This window comes from Triticum urartu, chromosome 2 (genome assembly GCF_003073215.2).
Source record: "Triticum urartu cultivar G1812 chromosome 2, Tu2.1, whole genome shotgun sequence".
Lineage (NCBI taxonomy): Eukaryota > Viridiplantae > Streptophyta > Magnoliopsida > Poales > Poaceae > Triticum > Triticum urartu.
This window is the reverse complement of record NC_053023.1, coordinates 422516582-422534175: the sequence shown is the minus strand read 5'-3', so window position 1 is coordinate 422534175 and position 17594 is coordinate 422516582. Positions and strand designations below refer to the sequence as shown.

The 17594-nt window shown below is 44.2% G+C and overlaps 2 long non-coding RNA genes across 2 annotated transcripts; both read right to left on the bottom strand.

Moving 5' to 3' along the window:
• Positions 1–964: 964 nt before the first annotated feature.
• LOC125537634 lies at positions 965–1617 on the bottom strand. The gene is made up of 2 exons (XR_007296009.1): positions 1426–1617; positions 965–1340 (listed from the first exon to the last, which is right to left on the bottom strand). It is a non-coding gene; the product is annotated as an uncharacterized LOC125537634 (long non-coding RNA).
• Positions 1618–1914: 297 nt separating this feature from the next.
• On the bottom strand, positions 1915–14766 carry LOC125537633. Its single transcript, XR_007296008.1, has 4 exons — positions 14355–14766; positions 13615–13673; positions 13108–13538; positions 1915–2350 (listed from the first exon to the last, which is right to left on the bottom strand). It is a non-coding gene; the product is annotated as an uncharacterized LOC125537633 (long non-coding RNA).
• Positions 14767–17594: the final 2828 nt, after the last annotated feature.

Sequence of the window (17594 nt, the reverse complement as noted above, 5' to 3'; positions counted from 1 at the left end):
TTTACAATGGACAACCTGCAGCAAACTGACGGGGTGAGGGTAATTGGGAGAGAGATGCAGAGTTGGGGCTCGGCCAGAGGAGGTTAGTCTCCATCGGAATGGCAAGAGTGCAGTAAGCAAATCAGGAGGCTTTGGGATGAAGAAAACTCACCCCTTTGCGGTCAGTCGGATGGGGCGGAGCTCGCGCTTGGTGAAGACACGATCCCCGGCGGCGGCGGCGACGGCGAGGAGGAGGCGGAGATGGCCGGCTCCAGAGGGCCGAACGGGATGTGCAGCTCGCTCCACCCAGGGAGGAAGGATACCTTCCTGGATCCATCCATCCATGCTTGCAGCTTAGACGACTGGCCGTGAGTGGATCTGGAGCCATGGTGGCTGGGGGAGAAGACCGCGGCCGCGGGCACCGTCGCTTGGGAATGGAGGTGGAGGAGGAGGCATCGGCGGCGGCATAAGGCATGGATCGGCCGCGGCACAGGATGGATCGGCCGCAGAGGGGGCGTAGGGCTGGATCGGGCGTGCGAAGGTCTGGTTGGCGGCGGAGACCGATCTGTTGTGGGAACGAGGGATCGATCCTAGGGTTTTTTTGGCACCGGTTTATTTCGCTGGAGGGTACCGAGTAAGCAAAGGTGGGAGGATGCCGAAAATAAAACGGAGGTGGAAGGATGACGAAAATAAACCAGCGAAAATAAACCACGCGGACTATTCACAAACTGCTCATTAGGAGTAGAGATACCTGAGTGTCTGAATGTGACTACGAATTCACAAATCAGGGTGGGTGATCACGTAGGTTCTCGTTCAGAAATCAGCATGCTGCGGAAAGCATAATGAGATATCCTGGAAGTAGGAAATATCCGACCAGCAAGGAGCAGTCATTATTTTGCTACTGGCCTTTGCACACATAACTGAAAGTGGGATCGGTGTTACTTAAATGCTGAAAAGAATCTTCTGACAATAGCAGTCATCAAGGAAACATGAACAGTTTGTGCATAACTTGGCTATTAGCCTTGGCACAAATCAATTAAAAGTGTGATTAGTAAGACAATTACATTATAAAAAACTCAAAGCTTTTACAAAATGATGGCAAAACTGCATACACAAAAGATAACTTTCATAACCAAATATACTATCTAATTGACTAAATTTCCTTTGCTTCCACGTCGTGGAAGTAGGGACGGATTTGTACGCATCTAGCCTGCAATCTGCACTTTGTGCAGCGCCATTGGCAGCGACACCGGAGCGAACCGCTTCGCGACTTCTCGTCGGCTCTCTTCTTCTATGTCCCAGCTCATGACGACTTGTAGAAGGAACGCTACATGCGTTTTCCACAACCTAGAATGAAAAATCTTGGTAGCAAAGGAAAATGTCGAGGAATGAGAAAGAGCAAATGTCTCTTTCTAAATAGCACAGTTAGTATTACAGCAAACAAACCTGCACCAACTGCCTTAACTGAACCTTGAAATCAAGACCTGGTTTAATCTGATCTGGCCAAAATAAGCAGTGAATTCATGGAACATATAGTCATTTTCTAAAAGGAAACATATAGTTAGATTGTCCACTCTAGATCAAAGACTGCAGTTTGAAGGGACTGTCCAATCTACATAAATCATGACCATGTTTTCTACATTTTCCTAACTAAAACAACATTGTTTGAACATTGGCTTAGGCATACTGTAATACAAATTGCAAACTGCTGACAAGTGTTGACCTGTCGTTGGTTTTTGATGACCATATAAATTTACTTGGGTGAAAAGAAAATTTCAGTCATAGTGATAGCTCCAGCCAACAACCAAAAAAGTAGTCTCATTGGTTATAAACATCGAGCAGTCCAAAAAGTTGCCGGCTCTAGAGCAGTATGGAACATCATCATAATCAGATATATCCTGAGAATACTGAAAATGTACAGCCAGCAACATGAACAAAGATAACATGGCACACACTTAAATGATGGGGAAGAAACATGATGTGTTTCTTACAATGAAAAAAATAAGTTATCTCTTCAGTGGTGCAAACACATTATTGCCACAATGGGCATAGAAGTCGCTTTGCAGGCTAAAAGTACTACCTCCGTACCAAAATAAGATATTTGGAAGGCCTGGTACGGAGGTAACACTATTTTTGTTGGTAATAGCACATAGAGCATAATATAGACAACTAAATGAAGTTAAAAATGGTATGTTTAATCATGTAATATCATGCATGTACACTGAAGAAAGGACAGTTGTCTTTGATAGAATTTCCAGTTCACCTGCACTGTGAAAGGACTGGAATCGCATATAAATGCCATTATCCAGTGAAGTAAGGTCTCAATGCCATTCTCCAGCATATGATTGATCACATCCTGGATGCTTTGCATCTACGGAAGAAGAAAATATGTCAACACAGAGCAAGATAAATAACATCTAAACGAAAGTAGTAGAGGATGCTCGGGCCGCTTTCAGATATGTTCTGTTCATTGTTTTTATCTTTGCAACCTGATGGGTCTTTTGGATTAATTGAGAAGCCCACTTGTGATGCCACTGGTATTTAGATTCTGAAGAAACTGTGGATAGAAAACTTAAGTGTGTTTCCCTTGCTTTTAGTAGTCCTTTCATCACCACCTGACGGCTGTTCGATTGCGCATTTGAAAGTGCAACTATCCCTAGGTGGTTTTGGTAATTCATAACAACATATAGCTCATTGAGCTAATGCTATTCCAAGATGACTATTTTCAGGAAAGCTCAATGATTGGCATGGCATGGATGTGAAAGTGGAACCCTCAAAATGCTAAGGACAAAGGATTGGCTCAAGCTCAAAAGCTCAAGACTCTTCATTTTATATTTTAGTGATCCAAGATCACATTGAGTCTTTAGGAAAAGCCAATACTATCAAGGAGGGATGAGGTGTTGCTTAATGAGCCTCTTGCTTCATGTGCTTAGTGATATGCTCCAAAACCCTCAAACTACTTTCCCATATCCACATATGACCTAAACCCTAAGCCAAACTCGGTCCTACCGATTCTTTCTATCCGGCGCCACCGAGTTTCACTTGTCATAAGCCACTGCCAAACCCTAGCAATTCGGTTCTACCGATAGGGATCTCGGTCTCACCGAGATGGGATTGCAAACTCTCTGTTTCCCTTTCGTAACTTTTCGGTCTCACCGAAAGAGCGAATCGGTCCCACCGAGATTGCAATGTAAACTCTTGTTTCCCTTTTGTAACTTTTCGGTCTCACCGAAAGAGCAAATCGGTCCCACCGAGTTTGCCTGACCAACTCTCTGGTTAGCTTATTACCAAACTCGGTCTCACCGAGTTTGTGTAATCGGTCTCACCGAGATTACGTTATGCCCAAACCCTAACCATATCGGTCCTACCGAGTTGCATGTCAGTCCCACCGAAAATCTCTAACGGTCACTAGGTTTACCTTTTCGGTCCGACCGAGTTTGTTGATTCGGTCCCACCGAGATTGGAAAACTGTGTGTAACGGTTGGATTTTGTGTGGAGGCTATATATACCCCTCCACCTCCTCTTCATTCATGGAGAGAGCCATCAGAACACATACACAATTCCAACTCATATGTTCTGAGAGAGAACCACCTACTCATGTGTTGAGACCAAGATATTCCATTCCTACCATATGAATCTTGATCTCTAGCCTTCCCCAAGTTGCTTTCCACTCAAATCTTCTTTCCACAAAATCCAAATCCTATGAGAGAGAATTGAGTGTTGGGGAGACTATCATTTGAAGCACAAGAGCAAGGAGTTCATCATCAACACACCATTTGTTACTTCTTGGAGAGTGGTGTCTCCTAGATTGGCTAGGTGTCACTTGGGAGCCTCCGACAAGATTGTGGAGTTGAACCAAGGAGTTTGTAAGGGCAAGGAGATCGCCTACTTCGTGAAGATCTACCGCTAGTGAGGCAAGTCCTTCGTGGGCGATGGCCATGGTGGGATAGACAAGGTTGCTTCTTCGTGGACCCTTCGTGGGTGGAGCCCTCCGTGGACTCGCGCAACCATTACCCTTCGTGGGTGGAGCCCTCCGTGGACTCGCGCAACCGTTACCCTTCGTGGGTTGAAGCCTCCATCAACGTGGATGTAGAATAGCACCACCTATCCGAACAACGGGAAAAACATCCGTGTCTCCAATTGCGTTTGAATTCTCCAAACCCTTCCCTTTACATTCTTGCAAGTTGCATGCTTTACTTTCCGCTGCCAATATACTCTTTGCATGCTTGCTTGAATTGTGTGATGATTGCTTGACTTATCCTACAATAGCTAAAATCTGCCAAGAACTAGAATTGGGAAAAGGTTAAGTTTTTATTTGGTCAAGTAGTCTAATCACCCCCTCCTCTAGACATACTTTCGATCCTACAAGTGGTATCAGAGCTTTGGTCTCCATTTGCTTTGATCTCCATAGCTTTTGGTGGTCATAGCCTTGGTTTCACAACCTAGGAGAGTATGGCGTCTAGCGAGGGAAATTATCACCGTAGAGGTCCTTACTTTGATGGTACTAATTTTGCTAGTTGGAAGCATAAGATGAAAATGCATATTCTTGGACATAACCCCGCCGTTTGGGCTATTTTGTGTGTTGGTTTGCAAGGTGACTTCTTTGATGGGAAAGAACCAAACCGTGAAGCTACCGCGGATGAGTTGAAGATGTTGTAATACAATGCTCAAGCTTGTAATATTCTCTTCAACGGATTATGCCCCAAAGAATTCAACAAAATCAGCCATCTTGAGAATGCAAAGGAAATTTGGGACACTTTGATTGATATGCACGAAGGTACCGACTCCATCAAGGAATCCAAGTTGGATGTGCTTCAAAGTCAACTTGACAAGTTCAAAATGAAGGATGGTGAAGGTGTCGCTCAAATGTACTCTAGGCTTGCTCTCATCACAAATGAGATTGCCGGATTAGGAAGTGAAGGGATGACCGATAGATTCATCATCAAGAAGATTCTAAGAGCCTTGGATGGAAAATATGATACCGTGTGCACATTGATCCAAATGATGCCCAATTACAAAGATCTCAAGCCAACGGAGGTGATTGGAAGAATTGTTGCTCATGAGATGTCACTTAAGGATAAAAAGGAACTTCACAACAAATCAAGTGATGCCTACAAAGCCTCATGTGAAGCCCCTACATCATCAAGTGAGAAACAAAACTTCAATGAAGAATTGAGCTTAATAGTGAAGAACTTCAACAAGTTCTACAAGAGTAGAAGCAAAGATAGAAGCTTCAAGTCAAGGTCCTACAATGACAAAAGATCTTCTAGTCGAGAGCGAAACTGCTACAGTTGTGGAAGACCCGGACACTATTCCAATGAGTGTACGGCTCCCTACAAGAGAAGAGAAGATTCTCCAAAAAGAAGAAGCAAAGAATCACCACCAAGAGAGAGACGGAGTAGAGATGATTGTTATGAACGAAGATACTCACGGAGAAGTAAGGATTCGGAAAGGAAGGAAAAATCATCAAGGAGCTACACAAAACGAAGACATCAAGCTCATGTTGGTGACTGGGTATCCGGCTCCGACTCCGACAGCCACTCCGAGAGAAGTTATCACTCCGACTCCGAAGATACTCAAGATGAAGGTGTTGCCGGTCTAGCACTTGTGTCAACCAACTCCTACGACATATTTGACTCACCAAATGAAGGAATAGGAAGATGCTTCATGGCCAAAGGTCCTAAGGTAACACACCCCGAGTATGTTGATTTCAATAGTGACGAAGATGACTTGTTAGGTGATGATTTGCTTGTTGACAACTCTAGTGATGAATACTATGATGAAACGTCAATTAATCATGCTAATCAAGATAAAACGAATGACAATGATAAGGAGAAGATTGAGGCTCTAACTAAAGAACTAAACACTCTTAAGTTAGCTCATGAAACTATCTTCGAAGATCATCGAGAACTTTTAAGAGCTCATGAGAAATTACGCTTTGAAAAGCTCAATCTTGAGCAAGAGCATGAGTTCTTAAAAATAATCAATAATGATCTCCGCAAGAAAAGTTCTTCTTACATTGCCAAGCGTTTACTCTTATCCACTTACATGCCTCAAGTCAAGTCTAGTAACAAGAACAAGAAAGATTCTTCCTCTAGCAGTAACAATGATCATGCTAAATCCAATATTGTTGCTTCTAGTAGTTCTCTTGATTCCACTAATGATTCTCTTAGCCAAGTTACACTTGATCAAGAAAATAGCTTATTGAAGGGAATTATAGAGAAAGGAGTGTACAAAAGCCTTGCCGGGAGTAAACAATTCGAGGAAATTGTGCGCAAGCAAGGAATGCACCGGAAGAATCAAGGTGTTGGTTTTGAACGAAAGTTCAATGCCAATGGAGTTGAGTGGGAAGAAGATCAATACCCCAAGACAAAGTTTGTTCCTCAACAAGAGAAGTATGATACTTCTTTCAAGGGGACACAAGCTCAAGATGATCTTCCACCACAAGACTACAAGCAAAAAGGCAAGGACAAGCTTCAAGAGGAAATTGATGCATTTGAAGAAGCTCCTAAGACCTTAGTCAAGTGGATTCCCAAGACTACTTCAAGTTCCACTTCATCAAGTACGACTACAACTCTAAGGATTCCCATCAAAATGGTGTGGATCCAAAAGAAGAAGAACTAGAGAGTTCTTGAGGGTAACTCCGCCAACATACTTCACTCTTATCATTTTGGCAAGAACAAGTGCAATCAACTTCCACATCTTGCACTAGTTCAAGGAGTCACAAACCCTCTTGTTGGTAAGACAAGGGACAAGGTAACCTAAAAGTTTTCATGGACATCATCTTGTGTGTGCATCACTCTATGTCTATGGATATCCTTGTTTGTTCCTTGTGGGACTAACCCATGTAGGTATTGAAAGTGCAATTCACTCAAATGGATAGCTCCAAGTGATCTACATCAACATTGAGCATCCACATCTTCAACATCTACATGAAGTCATCATCGACAAAACCCGAGGTTAGTTCATCCCTCTAAGAGGGGATATCACATCTAGGGGGAGCTTTACTCTAAGACTTGAGCTAAAGCAACTCTAAAGATGTGAACATAACAATGCTTTATGTAAAAGTGGTAACCCCACTTGAGCTTAAACGATGAGTATGACCTATGATCAAGTGTTCTCACTTGACTCCTAAGTCAATATACTCATATATAGATGACCTTGTCATCGCAAATTGCTTGATAGATGCTAGAATTGGTTGTGCATGCCTTATCACATATTTCATTTGCCATCTTATTGTGTGAGCATGCTGGTTGCATATTTTACTCATTCAAGGACATCCACTTGTTGTTTTGATTGTTTGGTTTTATTTCCTTTTGCCAAGTGGATGGACAAGAATGCCTAAGAACCTCCTCTAGCTATCTATGCTTTTCTCGTCTCAAACTCTATTCATGCTACATCACAAAATTTGATCAAGTCAGATTCGAACCACTCTGTGTGAGGAGCGCTCGGAGTCCCCGATTCGTCATAGACTTAAACTTCCAAAACCTCTTTATGATTCTCGGTCTGACCGATACCCTACTTTCGGTCCTACCGAGATCATTAAGTTGATCTAGGTTTTCGATCTCGGTGCAATCGATTTGAACCATTCGGTCACACCGAGTTGCAACAACTGTATATAGTTTTGCATCTCGGTGCCACCGAGTTGTTCCACTCGGTCACACCGACAGGGTCGGGCTATATATAGTCACGGGCAAAAATTTGGAAATTTCTCCGAACCCCTTCGCCCGCGCGATAGCCTGCTCTGCCAACTTGGTCTCTGGATCGTCTCCTCGCCGCCAGCCGCCTCCAGTCGCTGGTCTCCCTCGTCATCAACGGAAATTCAACCCTGCCGTTGCCGCCGTAGTGAGTCTCCGCCGAACTAGGGTATGGACTCGATCTTTGTGCTATTCCCCAATCCGATTCTTAGCACATTGTGATCATCATGATTCTTGCCACGTTTGTTAAACTTCTATCCAGTCAATGAACTCGTAGATTAGGTTTAATTCGAAAATTTTAGGGTTAGGTTTCCGCCGAAACCATCTCGGACCCACCGAGTTAAAAAACTCAGTCCCACCGATTTGGCTTATGCCATTGCACAAATGAGACTCGGTCTGACCGAGAATTACTTATCGGTGTGACCGATTTTGGAACTCTGTGAAACCCTAGCAGTCTCGGTGCCACCGAACTGTGACTCGGTCTGACCGAGTTCACTAGTTTAGGTGCCAAAACTGCTTCGGTATCACCGAGTTTAGAAATCGGTAGATCCGAGATGCTTTCAGTGGGAAACTAAAACTAAGTTTTTGAATTATTCTTTTGCAAAAATCTCTGCATTTTGTGATGCTCATCCACTCTACCTCATCTATAAACTATTCACAGGGTCAGCAGTCAGCTTGTTCATCATGTCAGACCAAAGTGATAGCCAGAACATGTCAGAACAGCCAGTGCAGATGAGTGAGGGCACTAGTCCCTCAAGTTCTTCAGATGAAGGCAGCAGGAGCACCCCTAGCAATCTGCCAAAAGCTGCCACAAGACAAAGGAAGAAGAGAACCTCGGACTCAGAAGATGAGGATTATGTGGCAGAAGAGAAAGCAACTTCCAAGAGAGTTGAGCCAGCACAGGGCATAAAACCAGGGATGAAGATCAAAAGGCCAGCAGGCAGGCAGCCTATGTCAAAGGCCAGAGCTTCAACTGAGAAGCCCACTCCCATTGAGCCAGTTGCTGCTGAAGGCAAGAAGAGGAAAGAAAGGGTGAAAAAAACTGTAGCCAGAGTGCTTGGCAAGGCTTCCATCATGAAAGAAGAGGAAGAAGAAGAGGTTGCTGCACCAGCACCTAAGGCACCCAAGCTAATGGGTGATGCTATCAAATCAGGGGCTACTGCATCTAAGCCCAAGGAAGCACCCAAGGCTGCATCAAAGGTCAAGACAGCTCCAAACAGAAATACGAGGAGCATACCTGCAACTGAAAAGAATAAGGCCCCAGTGCCTGAAGCTGCTGAAGAAGATGATGAAGAGCATGTTCTGAGAAAGCTCAAGCCCAAGATCCCAGACCACAATGATGCTCATCCTGTGGCTGAGAACATGAAGCTCAGAAGAGACTCAGGGCTGAGGAAGTGGAGAGAAGAAGATCTGTATGCTTCAAGGAGAAGAACTACTGTTGATTACAGGTTTCACACTAAGGAACAGCAGGACTTCTATGAGACAGTTTTGTTGGACAAGAAGCCCATAGTTTGTGACATGAGATGGGTTGATTGGCAGTACATCAAGGACAATGAAGAACACTACCCTGGAGTGTATGACAGCTTCAATGCTTGTGGAGTAGCAGACTTTGTTGGGCAGAAGCTCACAAAGTGGAACGAGGAACTCATCATGCAGTTCTACTCCACAGCCAATTTCTATCCAGATGGCAGGATTGTATAGATGTCAGAGGGTACGAGGTACCAGTCTACAGTTGCTGAATGGGCTCAGCTGATTAATGCCCCAGAAGAGCAGGAAGATGACTTGGATGTATATGCCAAGAAGAAGATGGATCATAACTCAATGTCAAACATGTACAAGGAAATTCCAAATGAAGCACTTGACACTTTCAAGTTTGGCTCAGTACACTATTTTCTGTCAGGGCTGCCAACCATCAATTGGATACTGAGGCACACCTTGTTGCCCAAGTCAGGTGATCACAAGATGATCAGAGGCCATGCGATCAATTTGCTTCACATATTTGATGTGCCACAGAAGTTCAAAGTGATGAGCCTCATGGTAGAGACCATTAAGAGGACAGCAGCTGATCAGAAGAGGAGCTGTGGATATGCCCCACAAATTCAGGAGTTAATCAACTCCAGGATGGGCACAGGCATATACTTATTGGACAAGGAACACCTACCCATCCATCTAGACTTTGAAGATAATCAGGTGGTCATGACTGAGAATGAACCATCATCAGTTCAAGCACAAGCAAAGAAGGAGCAGGCGAGGAAGGAGAAAGCTGCCAAGATGCCAACTCAAGAGGAGGCATCTGAGTATTTCTTGAAAACCAAACAAGAGCAGCTTGGTTACTTGATTGCATCCACCCTGCGGATTGAGCAAGGACTAGCCACCCTAACTCAGAACCAGGCAAGCTTAGAGAGGATCATGGAACAAAAGTGCTATGACTTGGATGTCAAAGTGACAGAGATTCAGACTGCAGTGGAGCAGCTCCAGGATGACATGCAGGAGAGGAGAGGCAAGACTACAACTGATGCCTTTGTCAGAGTGCCACGAGGTCCGAGGTCGTCTACAGTGCCAGTTGCTGACCGCAGAGCCACCACGTCTGCACCAGCTACAGCCTCAGTTCCACCAGCTCCAGCGTCCACTTCAGCCTTGACTCCGACCACGTCTACAGAAGGCTTCGTCCTTGGAGTGCTCCGGACTCCACCACCACCTGAAGATCAAGCCTGAGTGTCGACTTAGCACTATGCATTTTCTAGGAACTTTTTGGTAACTTGTTGCCAAAGGGGGAGAAAATGTATAGATCATAGGCTTCGAGAGAGAGTGTTGCTTTTAGTGTTGCTTTTATTCTCTCTTGTTTTATTTGGTGATTTTTCGAACTTTGTTTGCTTTTGTGTGAGATACTATGTCATTGCTCGTGAGACATTGATGATCATGTGTTTGATCATAAGCTACACTTAATGTTTGCTTAATATTATCATCTTATCTATCTTATGTGATCATTCACTATTCTTGGTGATGAGTGCATGTATTTCATTCTTATCATTTTAAGCGCTCCACCAAGATGTATGTGACATGGAAGAGTAACCCATGACTCTAACTCTTTGTGCATTTGCAGTCCAAAGCAAATTTTAAATATGCACAAATTTAGGGGGAGCTCTTACTTGTCACATACTTCTCAAAGCGACGATATATTTCATGCTTATTATCATTTGTCGAATCTTTGATCTATATGTTGTCATCAATTACCAAAAAGGGAGAGATTGAAAGTGCAACTATCCCTAGGTGGTTTTGGTAATTCATAACAACATATAGCTCATTGAGCTAATGCTATTCCAAGATGACTATTTCAGGAAAGCTCAATGATTGGCATGACATGGATGTGAAAGTGAAACCCTCAAAATGCTAAGGACAAAGGATTGGCTCAAGCTCAAAAGCTCAAGACTCTTCATTTTATATTTTCGTGATCCAAGATCACATTGAGTCTTTAGAAAAAGTCAATACTATCAAGGAGGGATGAGGTGTTGCTTAATGAGCCTCTTGCTTCATGTGCTTAGTGATATGCTCCAAAACCCTCAACTACTTTCCCATATCCACATATGACCTAAACCCTAAGCCAAACTCGGTCCTACCGATTCTTTCTATCCGGCGCCACCGAGTTTCACTTGTCATAAGCCACTGCCAAACCCTAGCAATTCGGTTCTACCGATAGGGATCTCGGTCTCACCGAGATGGGATTGCAAACTCTCTGTTTCCATTTCGTAACTTTTCGGTCTCACCGAAAGAGCGAATCGGTCCCACCGAGATTGCAATGTAAACTCTTTGTTTCCCTTTTGTAACTTTTCTGTCTCACCGAAAGAGAAAATCGGTCCCACTGAGTTTGCCTGACCAACTCTCTGGTTAGCTTATTACCAAACTCGGTCTCACCGAGTTTGTGTAATCGGTCTCATCGAGATTATGTTATGCCCAAACCCTAACCATATCGGTCCTACCGAGTTGCATGTCAGTCCCAACCGAAAATCTCTAACGGTCACTAGGTTTACCCTTTCGGTCCGACCGAGTTTGTTGATTCGGTCCCACCGAGATTGGAAAACTGTGTGTAACGGTTGGATTTTGTGTGGAGGCTATATATACCCCTCCACCTCCTCTTCATTCATGGAGAGAGCCATCAGAACACATACACAATTCCAACTCATATGTTCTGAGAGAGAACCACCTACTCATGTGTTGAGACCAAGATATTCCATTCCTACCATATGAATCTTGATCTCTAGCCTTCCCCAAGTTGCTTTCCACTCAAATCTTCTTTCCACAAAATCCAAATCCTATGAGAGAGAATTGAGTGTTGGGGAGACTATCATTTGAAGCACAAGAGCAAGGAGTTCATCATCAACACACCATTTGTTACTTCTTGGAGAGTGGTGTCTCCTAGATTGGCTAGGTGTCACTTGGGAGCCTCCGACAAGATTGTGGAGTTGAACCAAGGAGTTTGTAAGGGCAAGGAGATCGCCTACTTCGTGAAGATCTACCGCTAGTGAGGCAAGTCCTGTGTGGGCGATGGCCATGGTGGGATAGACAAGGTTGCTTCTTCGTGGACCCTTCGTGGGTGGTTGCTTCTTCATGGACCTTCGTGGGTGGAGCCCTCCGTGGACTCACGCAACCATTACCCTTCGTGGGTGGAGCCCTCCGTGGACTCGCGCAACCGTTACCCTTCGTGGGTTGAAGTCTTCATCAACGTGGATGTAGGATAGCACCACCTATCTGAACCACGGGAAAAACATTCGTGTCTCCAATTGCGTTTGAATTCTCCAAACCCTTCCCTTTACATTCTTGCAAGTTGCATGCTTTACTTTCCGCTGCCAATATACTCTTTGCATGCTTGCTTGAATTGTGTCATGATTGCTTGACTTGTCCTAAAGTAGCTAAAATCTGCCAAGAACTAAAATTGGGAAAAGGTTAAGTTTTTATTTGGTCAAGTAGTCTAATCACCCCCCTCTAGACATACTTTCGATCCTACAGCATTGACGAAGGCATGTATGCAGTTTCTCAATTTGGCGAAATAGATAATTTAACTAGGAATTTCTACCATGAATAACTACTACAAAGTTTGCTCAGTTTCAGCAGCCGAGCAATGTCGGGTAGCCCATTCTCATCGCTGGAAACTATGACATGAGAATATCTCCATGTTCATTTTCTCTATGGATGTAGTAACTAACCATCATTAGGTTACACGACAACCATGATTAGATGAAGTATGATATCCCCTTACGTGAAAGACAAAACCTTTATAAGTTGGAGTCTGGCTTGGACCTTATTTTCTTATTTATAATCTATTACTGTAACTTTTATAATGTAAAGCCTCTCTGTTTTGTCGTCCAAAAATTGGGAAGCAAGAAACAGAATTATCTCTGTACTGAAAAGAACTACAAAATCTAAAAGGATTTACCTATTAGCGCTTGAAGTCGTCCAGGTAGATGACTATCAAGCATAATGCAGTATTCAGCAACCATCATTTCAAGGCGATTTACATACAATTGCATGTTCTACACGTTCGGAAGTAGTACCACTGTGCATGGAGCTCCCTGATGCAGCTGATATGGATGCATACCTGGAAAGAACACAAGGACAAAGTATACAGGGGATATTGCTTGACACCGGCTCATGTGCTTCACCAGCTAAGGGAAGACCTTGGGATTGGGCATGTCGTGCACTGTTCCAGAATCTTCATGATGCTAATGCTAGAACGGCCAATAGAACCTGATTGAGAAATCACCGTTTTCCTTCCTAGTCCTCTAGTGATGTTTGGTGGGGCAACCCATTGTTGCTGTAGGTACATTAGGTAAAGCCTGTACTCCTTTTTCTTCCATTATTATTCAGCTGCAGATGCAAATCATCTAATGGGTAAGATGTATTTTTTTTCTTTGCCATACCAAAAAAGGATGTAGTTACTTACCATCCTACCATCATTCAGTTACACAACAATCCTGATTAGGAGAAGTATGATATCCCCTTCTGTGAAAGACAAAATATTTAGAAGTAGTAGTCCCACTTGGACCATATTTTCTTGTTAAAAATCTATTAGTTCTTAAAATGTAAAACTTCTTTATTTTTCACATCCAAGTATTGGGAAGCACCAAACAATATTATGTTTGTACTGAAGAAAGAAGAACAAAACCTAAAAGGATTAAGTTATTGGTGCTTGAAGGTCATCCAGGTAGATGACTATAATTGTAACATTCAGCAACCATCATTCCAAGGCGATTTACTTCATACAATTCATCTACTACATGTGTGTTGCGTTTCCACATCAATATCACCTTTATTTGTAACTGGCATATTTATAGGACAGGTTCTGTAATACATAAAAACTCTAGGTCTAATACTACATTTTAAATTGTGAAGCAAAATTCAAGATTATCAGGCCCAATGGAATCTCATATGTCAATGAGTTACATCTAGTTGAACTGAACACACTTGCACACGGTTACAATATAATGACAACATGATAAAGAGCCGCAATTTTCCTTTCATATAAAGGAAAGGGGAATATATTACTGTCACAGTAAGATTGGATAGGATGAAAGTATAATTTCCGTTGAAAAGCTCACTCTGATAAAAAAAGTGTACCAAATTGGGGAACTTTTAGGCAGTCAAATTTTTCTATGAAGTGGTACAGTAGAAAGAAGAATTTACCTAGGCAGAATCAAGCCGGCAGTTCGAAGAACATCACCTCGCCTCACAATAGGGTGGCAGCGATGTTCACCATTGGAACCAGGCAGATGGGTCCGACGGCAGATAGAGTGTGCCTAGAAGGAGTGGCTGGTGGCGAAGCCAGCGGGGTTGGGGAAACCAATGTCGAGGTGGAAGCAGCGGGGAGGAGTCCCGGAGGCGCCATGGTAGAAAGGTCGGGGAGCCGCCAATGGCCGCGACGTCGAGTGCCGCCGGCGGTAGAAGGCCGCGGGTCCCCGGTAGTGGATGGGCGCTGGTGTGTTGGCACTTGGTGTAGGGGTAGGCGTGGCGGCGGGGTAGGAGGAGGCGGCGGCCGGCTGTGAGGGGCGGGGCTGGGCTGGATGTCCAGATGAGATCGAGAGGAAGGCTGGGTTTGTTTTTCTATTCTATCACTCGTACCGCTCCAGGTTGAGTTAATATGAGGACTGCGGGCCGAATTATTCCCTCCATTCCATAATGTAGTGCTTTCTCTATTCTCGAGCTTCAACTTTGACCGTAAATTTAATTATCAAGACCGATTGCGGCGGGAGCAAAAGTTATATCAGTGAATTCGTATTCGAAAGAAGTTTTCAATTATACAATTTTTTCTCCCGCCGCAGTCGGTTTTGTTGCTTAAATTTATGGTCAAAGTTGGACCTCGGGAAGCGCGGGCGCACTATATTTTGGAATGGAGGGAGTACTAAATAGTACAGCGACCTTTGTGTAGAAAGGACGTGACGGTGAAAACGTGCTAACATCATGCTATTAGTACCACCTCGTTTATATTACGATTTTGTCTATACGAATCCTAAAAGCATATTACGACTGGGCGAAAGTGTATTATGACGGTGAACTCACGGAGTCAATCCGTACTTTATTATTAGGGAAAGATTTATCATGATATAAGGAAATATAAAATAACAACTTTATTATTGCCTCTAAAGCATATTTCCTTCGAGACCATCTCGTCAATAGACATTATTGGGTGTGGCATGGCCCCAGCCCGTTTCCATTGGTACGCCTCATCAAAAGAGATCGTGCCCCGGATTTCTAGTGATATCATTAATGAAATAACACCTTAATATCTGTCACATATACTGCACAATGTTTTGGGGAATGACGCCTTCATTTTGAGGTGAAGCGACCCTGATCTTTGACTGACCTATAAAAAGGGAAACGGTGAATTGATTCCACCTACGCTCCCATTGCCTGCTCCAATGGCAAGAACCTCATGCAAGCCAATGGCTCTGAGATATGTTTTGAGCTCCAACTCTTCCCTTCTTCTCCCCCACTACCAAAGATGGTCGGAAAGGGAAGGAAGTGGATGCATTCTAATGTCATCACTAACACCATCACGATGCTCTGGGCTGATGGATATCTTCCCCTTAGGGTCAGGTGTCAATCCCCTGTTGAGGCGGGCGCAACCGCTCGACTTCTGTCGTTCCCACCCCTCACAAAGGGGAGTGGGTAATCTTTGTTTCCCACCTCGTCCGAGGTCTGGGTTTTCCCCCTTCATCCTTTTGTACGGGATCTCATGTTTTATGATGGGCTGGATTTCCACCATCTCGCCCCAAACTCGATTATCCACATCTCCACATTCATAATCTTTTGTATGGGATCGCATCGAACCACACTTCGGGTTGTGGCTCTCAGCTTGCAAATTGTGGTGGGGCCATGATCAGTAAACTCACCAATGTCATCTGACCGAAGGGCACATTTGTCGAGGCGGTGAAGCTCTGGCAACAAGAATGGTTTTATGCGGCCGACCAATCCTCGGAGAATCAAGGAGAGGTCCATGTCTTCTCGGCTGGGCCACCAAGGAGGTTGTTCTCTTGGACAAACAAGGGACTCAACTAGGGGAATGTAACACCCTCGATGCGACTATAGCTCCCACGTGTCGAGGCACGACTTAGAGACATAATCGCATTGAAGGCATATGTCGCAAGTTAGGCAATCTTCACAACATCCCATGTAATAAGATAATAAAAAGGGAGATAACATAGTTGGCTTACACTCGCCACGTCAATCAAGTGCATAAATAACATTACATCATCCAAGTCACTCATGGCCCGACTATGGCGCCAAAATAAAAGAGAACCCAACATGCGACACGGTCCTAATCACCCCCAACTAGGCACCACTACTGATCATCGGGAAAGGAAACATAGTATCGTTGAGAGTCTTCGTCGAACTCCCACTTGAGCTCATACGCGTCTCCTGGAGCGGAATCATCAGGCCCTGCATCTGGTGTAATAGTAATCTGTGAGCCACAGGGACTCAGCAATCTCGCACCCTCGCGATCAAGACTATTTAAGCTTATAGGTATTGCAAGGTAAAATATGAGTGGAGCTGCAGCAAGCGACTAGCAAGTATGGTGGCTAACTTATTCGCAAAAGAGAGCGAGAAGAGGAGGCAAAGCACGAGCGAGAAACTAGAGAATAACCTGCGCAAACATTACTCCAACACCGTGTCCACTTCCCGGACTCCGCCGAGAAGAGGCCATCACGGTAACACACTCAGTTGATTCATTTTAATTAATTAAGGTTCAAGTTATCTACAACCGGACATTAACAAATTCCCATCTGCCCATAACCCCGGGCACAGCTTTCGAAAGTTCAAACCCTGTAGGGGAGTCCCAACTTAGCCCATGACAAGCTCTCACGGTCAACGAAGGAATAGACCTCCTCCCAAGACGTTCCGATCAGACTCGGTATCTCGGTAACTCAAGACACTTCGACAGGTTAAAACAAGACCAGCAACACCGCCCGAATGTGCCGACAAATTCCGATAGGAGCTGCACATATCTCCTTCTCAGGACACACTCAGATGAGACTACATACGAGTAAAACCAACCCTCAAGTTTTCCCGTGGTGGCCCCGCAGGCAGCTCAGTTCGGACCAACACTCAGAGGGAGCACTGGCCCTGGGGGTTAAAATAAGATGACCCTTGGGCTCCGGTAACCCAAGGGAAAAAGAGGCTAGGTGGCGAATGGTAAAACCAAGGTTGGGCATTGCTGGAAAAACTTTAATCAAGGCGAACTATCAAGGGGTTCCCATTATAACCCAACCGCGTAAGGAACGCAAAATCCGGGAACATAACACCGATATGACGGAAAACTAGGGCGGCAAGAGTGGAACAAAACACTAGGCGAGAGGCCGAACCTTCCACCCTTTACCAAGTATATAAATGCATTTAAGATAACATAGCAATATAATAATATCCTAA